Source organism: Lucilia sericata, unplaced genomic scaffold (genome assembly GCF_015586225.1).
Source record: "Lucilia sericata isolate MDLA Ls3-8-SP2 unplaced genomic scaffold, ASM1558622v1 Contig002234F_arrow, whole genome shotgun sequence".
NCBI classification, from domain to species: domain Eukaryota; kingdom Metazoa; phylum Arthropoda; class Insecta; order Diptera; family Calliphoridae; genus Lucilia; species Lucilia sericata.
The window spans coordinates 54968-64261 of NW_023996060.1; the positions used below are offsets into that span (position 1 = coordinate 54968).

Genomic DNA, 9294 nt, shown 5'->3' on the forward strand with positions numbered 1-9294 from the left:
GTCTATAGTCTAGTCTATAGTCTAGTCTATAGTCTAGTCTATAGTCTAGTCTATAGTCTAGTCTATAGTCTAGTCTATAGTCTAGTCTATAGTCTAGTCTATAGTCTAGTCTATAGTCTAGTCTATAGTCTAGTCTATAGTCTAGTCTATAGTCTAGTCTATAGTCTAGTCTATAGTCTAGTCTATAGTCTAGTCTATAGTCTAGTCTATGGTCTAGTCTATAGTCTAGTCTATAGTTAGTCTATAGTCTAGTCTATAGTCTAGTCTATAGTCTAGTCTATAGTCTAGTCTATAGTCTAGTCTATAGTCTAGTCTATAGTCTAGTCTATAGTCTAGTCTATAGTCTAGTCTATAATCTAGTCTATAGTCTAGTCTATAGTCTAGTCTATAGTCTAGTCTATAGTCCAGTCTATAGTCTAGTCTATAGTCTAGTCTATAGTCTAGTCTATAGTCTAGTCTATAGTCTAGTCTATAGTCTAGTCTATAGTCTAGTCTATAGTCTAGTCTATAGTCTAGTCTATAGTCTAGTCTATAGTCTAGTCTATAGTCTAGTCTATAGTCTAGTCTATAGTCTAGTCTATAGTCTAGTCTATAGTATAGTCTATAGTCTAGTCTATAGTCTAGTCTATAATCTAGTCTATAGTCTAGTCTATAGTCTAGTCTATAATCTAGTCTATAGTCTAGTCTATAGTCTAGCCTATAGTCTAGTCTATAGTCTAGTCTACAGTCTAGTCTAGTCTAGTCTATAGTCTAGTCTATAGTCTAGTCTATAGTCTAGTCTATAGTCTAGTCTATAGTCTAGTCTAGTCTAGTCTATAGTCTAGTCTATAGTCTAGTCTATAGTCTAGTCAATAGTCTAGTCTATAGTCTAGTCTACAGTCTAGTCTATAGTCTAGTCTATAGTCTAGTCTATAGTCTAGTCTAGTCTATAGTCTATTTAAAATAAAAACAAACATATTGATTCACCCTGTTGCATTTTATAGCCTTTTCAAACACCTTTTAGTGAATACACAAACCTTTATAATGCTGTAGCAATTAATCACAATAACATTCCTTATGCTATTCAGCCAATCACAATAACATAATACAACTGACAGACAGTTTATAAACAAAGCTACCACTTGTTTGGTTGGTTACTTCAAATTCCTTTAAACGCAGTGGCCACTTTAAACTAAAGCACAGTGTAAAAACTTGACATTTGAGAAATAGCAACAAACAATCACACAGTTTTTTGAAGTTTAGTTTTATTATTGTTGTTGAGTTTGCGCGTCATACAAGAAGAAAAAAACAAGTGCAATAAATTACAGAACTATGTGAAAAATTGAAGAAAAATAATAAATAATATATTTATTAATAAAAGAATGAAATAAATAAAGTAAATATTTATTAAGTAAAGTGGTAAAGTGTGAAAGCTTTAAGAAATTTGTGAATTAAATTTTATAATAAAAAAACATTTGTTTAAGAGGAATTTGTTATTAAAAATTAAAAGAGTGTTTTTGTAAAAAAGAGTGTGAAGAAAAACAAGAGAACAAAATCAACTTGTTTAGTGAAGTGCGAAATGAAAAATCCTTTAGTAATTTTTGGTTATTCGGAGCAGACGGTTGCTTAAAACGCTTGACGGTTTAGTGAAAGTCATTAAGAAAAGAAAAAAAGTATTGGAATAGTTATTAGAAGAATTAAAATAGATTTAATCAATAATTTAAAAAAAAATCTTTATTTTTTAAGAATAAGGAAGTGGTTGCTTATTTTAGAAATTCCTTTAAATAAATTGTATTATTTTGTAAAAGGAAATTCGGTATTTTAACATTTTTAAGGTGATTTTTGTTTTCTCTTGTTAATTGCTGTAGTTTAAGGGGTGGTTTGTGTGAGGCTTTTAGACAGTGAAAAAATGTGTCTCGTCCTGTACGTCCTCTGATGCGAACGACTGACTGTTTATCCAACTAGAAACAAATACAACAAAAGAGGACAATAAAAAAAGCAAAAAAAAAACGGAAACTAATAAGAACAGTAAAACAAAGATACCTCCCCCCGCTCATTATATGTATATCCCCCCTCTTGTTAGAAAAATAACAGCAGAAACTGTTATAGGAAAAAAATAGAAAAATCAATAAATTTACATTAGAAATCTAAGAAAATAAAAAATTAAAAAAATTAAATAAAATTTTTTTTTTTTTTTTTAAATCAATTTTAAAAAAAGTAAAGAAATCTTTAAAATAGTGTTTAACCTGCCGTCTCAAAGTTTGCGTGTCTTTATTAAATAACAAATTATATCAAAATCCCTCCATTCATACATTTAACAACATTATCGCCGTCATAAAGTTTGTCGCCGTTACGAAAGTTGTCGCTCTCTCGTTGTCGCATACTCGTCGGCGTGTAATCGTGCTTGCTTTTGTGCTAAATTCCTTAACACCCTCTATTTTAAAAGGAATCAAAGGAAGAAACAAAAAAAAATAATAAAATTAATGTTATAAAACAACAACTTAAATGACCTCCATTGGCTCCTTTATGTGCACGTTGCCATACTCTATTATTAAAGTCCCCTCTGACTCATAAAACTTCATTAATACGGTATTTACGTATAAGAAAAAGCAAAAAAAAAAAAACGAAGCGAAAAAAAGAGTTGCATGTTACTATCTAACAACAAAAAAACCATAATAATAAAAATTTCTAAAAATCCCATAATCAAAACGCTAACATATAAACGCGTCTCTTAGACGCCTGCTTTAAATATTGATTTAAAATAAAAACATATATATATTGTTCTCCCACTTAAGTTTATTAAACTTTCTACATCATGTTTTAGTGCTTAATTTAATAAAATTTATAAAAAAAATCTATTTAAAGCATAAAAAATTTTGTTGTGTTCTTTAAAACTCGTTATAAATCAAAGTTAAAATTTCGTTAAAATGAAAACCCGTTTAGTTTCGTTAACTTATCGCGGCAGTGCTTCGGTTGATCCGCGTTACTCAGCCGCCATGTTGCCCTGGACTATAAATGATATACGATCGACGGAGAGTTATTCAAAGGTATGTTTACTATTTTTAATTTCCTAAAAACAACTTGAAAACCCACAGGTCAAAGGTTACATGTTAGTGAATTTTTGAATATTTTGAATGAAAATTTACGAAATCGGTTTGAATTTTGAGAAAAATTTTTAATAATCTAGAAGGATTTTTCAATAAGAGCGATGTTAAAAAAACTTGTGGGTGACTTTTAGCTGAAACATCAGGAATTTCGCTTTCGATACTCTTCTACAGTTGTATGCTTGTGAGCATAGACTAGTAATTTTAATGAAAACGGTCCATGAGGGATAAATGGCTAAAACGGAGAGTCATAACTCGCTCGCCGAACATAGAGGCGAATTCCAATTCCTATGGCTAAAAAGTATTTTCAATAAGTTTTAGTTCGCTAATTTATTGTACCATCCATTTATGTAGATAGTGGACTTTCAAAGCATAGGATCAGATAACAGATTCTTGACCAGTCCTCGATCTCTATTGGTTTTTTACCCATTAGAGCTTGTTGGCATAGACTAGTAATTTTAATGAAAACACTAAATGGCTAGAACGGAGAGTCATTCGCGAGCACATTTGGGTAAGATAACTCGCTCGCCAAACATAGAGGTGAATTCCAAAGATAGCTATCGTAAGGGGAGTACTTCCAGTAAGCTTTAGTTTACTGTCGAATCCATTTATGTAGACAGTGGACTTTCAGAGCACAAGACCAGATACCAGATTCCTGAACAGTCCTAGCTTAGGACCCAGGGAGTAGGGATACTTTATACTAAGTTTATAAGACTGCAAATACATTGGTGTGATGTCAATCTCATGATCATCACATTCCTTTTTAACTCGCAGCCCATGATTTCTATTGTTTTTTTGACCTTTGAAGCGATAGTATGATTCTCTAATTTATTTTTTGACCACACCTTTTGTTTACTGCACTGGTCTTTTCGAATTTTGTCCACTGCAGAGGTCTTTATAGTGTCTACTCTTGGCTACTTTGGTATAAAATGGCGGCTCTCTTCACTTTTCAGCGTCTGGCTTCTTATCTTCGCTATTGTAGGGGCATTTCATTCTAGGTTGATTTGGCCGACTTGCTCGCCTTAGCAATAGATTACTAGGCTTTGTCTTTCTTTGAGAAAAGATTTTTCACTGTTCCCAGTTCTTCGAAAGATTTTCTGCTTCTCTTAGTCTCGGAGATAGAGAAAGAGACCGATGTCTCCTTCGGAGTGTCCTATGTTTGACTCAATATGATATTTTGCAGTATCTTCTTCTACGACTTGCTCTTTGGTTAACTTTGCTGTCATTCACCCCTTCCGCCATTCGCTCTTCTATATACTTGCTGGTGTTGTTATTATAATCTGAGGATTCAAAGCCTGAACCCTCACTCGTATTAAACAGCTGATGTTGTTTAGAACTCCCTTCAAGTATATCTTTTTATTTTTTACAAATGGCATGCTGTACACCTGTCGCATTGTTCGGCACGGAGGATGAGGTACCTATTTCCGTAGTAGTCCTTTGCTCAGGATCAGGATAGATCATTTTGTCATCTTGCCGGTACTGTGTTATTTTGGGCCTTCTACTGATTGGTTTTAGGGGAACCCATAGCCAATTTTGATCTACTTTAGTGGACATTTTGTCCTACCTTCTCTGAGGTGAAACCATTGGTGGGAGAGCACAGATTATCCAAACATTTTCGATGCCACAACTAGGACAATTTAAACATCATTTTGCATTAAAGTTTCGCCCAAGATTCATTAATTATATTCGATTCGTCATAACTAAGGGAATACAATCGTTCTTTCGTGACTCAGTTTCACCAGATATTTGCATAAGTATTTATAACAATTTCCATATTTAACCCGCGGACATCTCGTAAGAAGCTCTGCCCTGAAAACGTTGCGAGACATCAGACAATCAGAGAAAAATCTAAAAAACCAATCTTATCAATTTCCAAACTTTCATGTCAGTGGTCGCTTTATTTTTAAAACTATTAGTGTAGGCAGGGGTTGCATCATTCCGAAGGATAGTGCCGTGACTCCTTTGATTGAAAAAGCACGAGTTTCTCTTTCTACAAATGCTCATTCCTTTAAGTATCGTCCGAATAAGCAACTATCCTGCCTCTAGTAATACCATTTCTTGTTCAAAATAGTAATTAACGATTCTGTTGTTCAGCACTTTACTCGTGTGGTTAGTACGATGAAAAGCTATGCATTTCTTAATCCATAGCTTTTCATAATCTTCGCTAAACCTTGAATAAGTAATTTGGTCATATGTCCTTAACAAGGGTATTCGTTCCCTCTACAAAATTTTTGAGGATTCAACAATTGAAGTAAGTTACATTTTGCCTCTTGGAGACTCGGTTTCTTTTGGAATTTCGCCCATTATCGTATTACTAAAACTTCGTTAATGAGTAAACCAAAACGCTTACCAAGGAAATCCTTTGTTATAAAGCATTCCTAGCATTAATCAATCTGAGTCATCTTTAGTAGTTTTTTTTTCATGCTAAAGAAAAGCGTAGTTCCTACCAATATTGTTGTATTTTTTACGAGTATGATATAAGAAAGTTAAATCATGAAGATGATTCGTTTTTTTTTTTTTTTTGGGTTTCAACGCAATTATTGATTTGTCCTTGTAGATTGTTTATAAATATTTATTTACGTTTTCACTTTAAGTGTGACAATAAATTGCGAACACGCACTTCTTAGTTAAATAGATAAGTAAATTTTGGAAACGAAATGTTCAAATGTGACTAGTTGGAATTTGAAATATGCTTTCATATGTTTAAGACAGGTTCATTGGCTCGGGTGTTTACGTTGGATCCTATTTCCATGGCTCGAATCCACAAATAGTGCGATGTTGTCTTAAAGGACCTCTAAAGTTGTTAGTTTGAGGGCATAGTTCAAAAGAAAGAAGTCTAAAGAGATTAAATTGTCCGTTGATCCATCAATAGAAATTGAATAACTTTCCAATGTTCTCAAGCGGATATCTTTCCAAAATTAAATGACAAAGACTAGCGTTTTAAATTGTAAAGGGATAGCGAAACCGATTTCTCTTCTCTGCATGAAATGTCAAAAACGAATCGATCTTAAATTCCGCTGTTGTGTGCAATAAACTATTTGTTCAGACAGAACTTAATGATCTTAGAGTCTTTGATTTCATTTCTCACTTATAAAGTGTTCAATATTGGAAGATTTGCCATTATAAGTATCATTTCAATGATGTCGGAAATTTATATTTGAATGACATAAAAGTGGATTTGTCTGCGGAAGATTCATAACTCTTCTGAAACTATAGGAGTCAGAACAAATCAATGATTTCTTCGAGAGCTGTCAGATCAGATACACGTTAATGATTTCAGAAATTGTTGCGTTAGATACAGATTAATGACTTCAGTAACTGTAATTCAATGACATTTCACAAAGTCAAACCAACAACATTGGATATTCTGGAAGTGATTGTGATAACTTCGGAACGTCGTCCATGAATGAGTGTCGTGTAAGGTATTCCCGCAATAAAATTTGGAGCACAAACATACGTCATTAGTAATTCTCGAGATATTGCAGTGTTATTAGGATTTGAAGCAGTTTTGTATATCCTTTATGAGTATCTGATGGTTGGATCGACAAGCTATCGGATACTGTTGGCTGGACCTGTTATGTAATGCATTGATTTTGGGTATTCTTTAAAATTCAAATGATCCAAGTTCTTGATATTATCCGCTAGGGTTGAAAGTCAAATGCAAATCAATATCTTTAGATATCGTACTTTAAGTATCACAGAAAAAAATTACAAATTTTATTAAGTAATTACATAAATATGTTAAGGATCAATTGACTTTGTTAACAATTTTTTTATTAAAATGTTTGTAAATTGGTAATATTTACAATTTTCCTAAGTTGTCTCAAAATTCATAATAAAAGAAATAGAAAATACAATTGTCAAAAAGTTTTAATTTAAAAAAACATTTAAAATAATCTAAAATTCAAAAAGGAAATTCCGCATGCAAGATATGAACTAGATGAATAAAAGCAATCTCTAAGGTATGTAGAGTGGTCAAAATACATATTAATTTTTAAATCATAAATAATTTTACCACTTTTAGATTTTTATTTGGAAGAATAACCACCAGTCAGTTCCATAACTCCGCGGAACAAAATGATTTGATTTATGCTTAAACATCGTTGGAAAATATTTCTAAATTGAGTGCTGTGTTGCCTGAGTTTGTTAAAAAGAAATTTGTGGATAAAGTGTGTGAGCCTGGCTTGCTAGTGCAGAAGCCAGCAATCTACCAAAAGCGACACGTCATCGATCTCCATAATACAACAGCAACACTATATAACCTTCCAAGAAAGAAAGTAACATCGATTCATAAACATTATTCTTTAGCAACATTAATTTTCATGTTCCTGAGGTGGAGACATCAAAGGAAAAAACAAATGCTGTAAATTTAATTTAAAATCCTTTTCTAACTTTTATCTTAAAGCGTTTTTTAATATCTCTTATTTCTGTAGGGAGTGACGGGATTAACAGGAGGCAAAGAACCTACAGCTGCAGGATTGGCTTAAATTATGAAACTTTTCTATGTTAAGGTAAAAATCAATTTGACATTAATACATGTTTACATCTCCTCCCAGTATTCGAACTAAGAAAAATTTATTTTGTGGTCATTTTAGAAAATTTCAATGAACGGCAGCAAAGGTTCGTATTCGTCTGCCTTGGTTAAATCGTGGTAGCAAAGACGAAGTCTTTAAAGAGAGAATTCACCAAGTACCATGTAATAGAGAGAAGGAACATGGACCAGTGGTCTGGGGGAGGTGGTACAAGATTAATATATAATGTAGTTAATCAGTGAATATATATTTTCGATTATTATATAGAATATTACACAGTACATTATAAAGATAAACTTAAAATTTTAATTATTGTCCATTGTTTCAAACTGTATATTTTGACGAAATAAATTGAATATATTTTTTTATAAAAACCAAATTAAAAATGCATTCTTTCATTATTGCTGATAACAATAGAAATATTTAATACAAGAAATTTAATTTTTAAAACATTATTATGGATAGTTAATAAAATAATTTTTCAATATTACAAACTGGTTGTTAAAAAATTTTTTTGAGTATTAACAATTTTAAGTAACAATTTTTATTTTTGTATTTACAAAAACGATTGTTGGTGCCTTTTCAATTAAAAAATTAATTGTATTGTCAAATTTCGTATTTAATATGACAATTGATTTGTCGTAATTTTTTTCTGTGATTGGTAAACACAAACGTTCTATATTGAATAGAGAGAAGATTGAGTTTGCAAGTCATGAAAATCTCTTTGAGAGATTGTGGAAGTCGATGCGATTATATCGAGGAAGGATATACTGTATTTTGGAATCACAAGTCATGAGATACTCTCTGATTAGATATATGCTCATGATTTCTGAAAGTCCATCATTAAAGGCATTTTAGACATTTTATAAATGTTGGATTGGATTAGGTTCTGGTTGTCAGAAGACGACACGAAAATGAAATACTATATCGGCATTTAAAAAAGGCATTGGAAATTCTCTGATCAGTCATAAGTTCATGATTTCAGAGAGTCCATCTATTTTGAACATTTTATTAATGTTAGATGGAATTAGGTTCCCGAAATGGACCAAAACTCATAGAAAGATCTTAATATTAATTAATGTTTCATAGGATTATGCTCCGAATAACGTCAAAAGTCGATGCGTTTCTATAGAAGAAGAACATGAGAAACTCTGTGATCAGACATATGTAGGTTCATGATTTCTGAGAGTTTATAACTTTGTGCATCTCTAAATGTTTGGTAGGACAAGGATCAGGATTCGGATATTATCGCAGTAGAATCAGAAGCCGATGCGAATCAGTATTTGTTGTTTGAGTTGGCTAACTATCGCTTACTTTTTAGTAAGACAGAACTTAAAGACTCGAAAGATTAGTGGAATGAAGTTTCGATTGACTGCCACAATCGACGTTTTCGGTTTTCATTCAAGCAGATATTAGGCAAATTTCTTCGAGGGTATAATTTCCAACCGGCTTTGGATAAAATTAAAATTCAGCCCATGAAATCTATAAATTTTGTTAAAACAAAAACAATCTTATAAATATTAAATATAAAATTTAATATTCCAGTAAAGCAGCAATAAGTTGACATTCAAATTAATTTGTTTGCCATTGAAAACCCAAAATGTCATAAAGAAAATGAAAATTTTCAATGATGACATAATTTTGCATTCAAATAAATTAAAGACCCTTTCATTCTACTC

The 9294-nt window shown here is 31.9% G+C and overlaps 2 long non-coding RNA genes across 2 annotated transcripts; both read left to right on the forward strand.

The window, feature by feature from the left end:
• Nucleotides 1–1219: 1219 nt before the first annotated feature.
• LOC119613653 lies at nt 1220–2690 on the forward strand. Its single transcript, XR_005232246.1, has 2 exons — nt 1220–1652; nt 1848–2690. It is a non-coding gene; the product is annotated as an uncharacterized LOC119613653 (long non-coding RNA).
• A 4217-nt stretch (nt 2691–6907) lies between these two features.
• Nucleotides 6908–7994, forward strand: LOC119613649. Its single transcript, XR_005232245.1, has 4 exons — nt 6908–7045; nt 7108–7446; nt 7517–7594; nt 7679–7994. It is a non-coding gene; the product is annotated as an uncharacterized LOC119613649 (long non-coding RNA).
• Nucleotides 7995–9294: the final 1300 nt, after the last annotated feature.